The sequence below is a fragment of the Crocuta crocuta genome, unplaced genomic scaffold (assembly GCF_008692635.1).
Source record: "Crocuta crocuta isolate KB4526 unplaced genomic scaffold, BGI_CrCroc_1.0 scaffold204, whole genome shotgun sequence".
NCBI lineage: Eukaryota > Metazoa > Chordata > Mammalia > Carnivora > Hyaenidae > Crocuta > Crocuta crocuta.
The window spans coordinates 893,969-896,530 of NW_027529603.1; the positions used below are offsets into that span (position 1 = coordinate 893,969).

Consider the following 2,562-nt stretch of genomic DNA (forward strand, 5'->3'; position numbering starts at 1 on the left):
AGAAACTTTTGCTCCTCTCCTGCTAGGAATGATGCTGTATTACATTTGGCTGTGAGAAACCAAAAGCCAAAGTAACAGTGGTTTAAAGTTAATTTCTCTAACACATAGACCTATGTGGTATGCTACCTTCATGTTCCTTATATATTGTTACTCTGCCATCCTCATCAGTTTCCTCTTCAGTGTACAATACAGCTGCTCCAACGCCAGCAATCATGTCTACATTCCAGTCCACAGAGAGGTAGAGAAGGGTGCTCTACTGCCTCTGAAGACACGTCCAATAAGATGTACACAGTCTATTTATATCCCATTGGCTAAAATGTAGTCGCTTGGCCATGCTGGCACAATAAAACTGTGAAAAAATGCTATCTGGTTGGCCATGTGTTAAGCTGAAAATCAGTTCACTTACTAAAGGAGCGTAAATATTGGTGATATCTAAGCTTGTGCCCTAAGTGGGGAACCATACTTACACTCAAGTGATATAGCTTCTCAATCAAGTTTCCCCTCACTGACCCTCCCCCCTGCCAGGCCTTCACACATCAGGATCTCAAAGATTATGCCTGAACAACGTGCCAGGCCCCAGGCACCACACTGGAAGTAATACCTAATTCCCCACCTTACAGATGTGGAAACTTGGCCCTGTCTCTGGAAACATAACTGTGGGCCCCTAAAGGCCCTATCTGCGGCATATGACACTGCTGCCCTGGCCATTACTGATTGGCCAAGATTCTTCTCCAGGATTTTTTGAGTTGAAAATAAGAACAACAATCAATTCCTCTCTGGTAATGAAGCTGTAAGATGTATGAAATGGGGGCTGCTGACAGCCATGTTTCCTACTTTGTGGAAGAAGTAGGATTGAGAGGGGCGCCTGGGTGGCTTAGTCGGTTGAGCGTCCGACTTTCGCTTAGGTCATGATCTCGCGGTTCGTGGGTTCNGATTGAGAGAATGGTACCATCATGCGAAGAAAGATACAGGGCACCTGGGTGGCTCAGTCGGTTGAATCTCCAACTTCAGCTCAGGTCATGATCTCACAGTTCATGAGTTCAAGTTCTGCATCTGGCTTGCTGCTGTCAGTGCAGAACCCGCTTCAGATCCTCTGTCCCCCTCTCTGTCCCTCCCTTACTCACACTCTCTCTCAAAAATAAACATTAAAAAAAGTTTAAGAGAGAGAGGGAGAGTGCCTGAGTGGCTCAGTCAGTTGAGCGACTGGCTCTTGATTTTGGCTCAGGTCATGATCTCATGGTTTGTGGGTTCGAACCCCATATCAGGCTCTCTGCTGACAGTATGGAGCTTGCTTGAGATTCTCTCCCCTCTCTCTGCCCCTCCCCACTCTCACACACTCTCTCTCTCAAAATAAACAAACACTTAAAAAAGAGAGAGAGAGAGAGACAGAGAGTAATTCCAGGTTGTATTTGAGTTCCTGAAGCCCAACTGCCCTTGAATGTTCCAAAGTTACATGGGTAACTTGACATCCTGCCAATATTTCTATTTCGACAGTCTTTTTGGAATTTGGTTTCTGGTGCTTTCAACTAAGAGTCCTGACTACCAGTCCTGAAGAAGGGCTTCTCAGAGAAGGTAACCTTTACTCTCTGTCTTAAAGAATAAGTAGAAATTGTTGACTACACAGACAATGTATGGGAGGATTTTTCCAGCTCTGTGAGGCTAAAGGATGTTTGTGGGATCACAGAGCCCCATTTGTTCCCCCGCAGTAGGAGTCACCGTGTCCTGGGAAAGTGGGCGATGGTATCTCAGGCAGAGATACCCTGTGGATGTGCAGATCTATGTGGGTGGGCCTTGTGCACAGACCCCAGTCACCACCATGCACACCTGCCCAGCAGTGTGTGCCTCAGGGCCTCTCTTCTCCACCCTTAAATAAAACAACGGCTGTTGATGCTGTAAATTCCGGTGCTGACAGAGCTTCAGTGGCTGAGAGCAGCTGTGGGAATTTCACTGAAGATGTGTGTGTTCAACATTCACCCATTCATTCTCCAAATATTTATTGAGCACCCGTTATAAATAGACAATGTGCTTGGAATATGCTGTTAACAAGACAAAGAAGCTCCTTAACCCAAGGAACTTAGAGAGTCTAGGGTTAAAGGTAAATATTAATCAAATAATCCCACAAATAAATCAACATGGTTTATCATGCTATTTATCATAAAGAAAAGTTATGGCAAAATGGGAAACGATATCGCCCGGGGGTTTGATGTGTTCTCGGGCAGTAGGTGAGGTTTCTCCATGGAAGAGACATTTGACTTAAGTTCAAGGGATGTTCAGATACCTAGGAAAGGGGTGGGGTAAGGACGGAGAGAGATGGTGAGGAGCTGTCCAAATGGAGGGACAGCGTCAAAGACCCCAAGAGAGGAGAGGGCACAGAGCATCTGGAGACTGTGTGCCCAAGAGCAGACAGCAAACAGGAGAGTGGCCTGAGACGACAGAGAGAGCACACCAGGCAGGGCCTTGGCCTTCATCCTATGGGTACTGACATGGTAAGATCCGTACTTTATGACCACTCAAGCTGCTCTGCAGAGGGCTAGAGGGGAAGTGGAGATCAACGAGAGAGAC

General features: G+C 46.5%; 1 protein-coding gene across 1 annotated transcript in view; it reads right to left on the reverse strand.

Moving 5' to 3' along the window:
• Nucleotides 1-1,977: 1,977 nt before the first annotated feature.
• Nucleotides 1,978-2,562, reverse strand: part of BAG1 (BAG cochaperone 1) — a 13,582-nt gene continuing 12,997 nt past the window's right edge. Inside the window, exon 8 of the mRNA XM_077761867.1 lies at nucleotides 1,978-2,278. The gene's annotated coding sequence lies outside the window, so the exon portion shown is untranslated. The remainder of the gene's footprint in view (nucleotides 2,279-2,562) is intronic.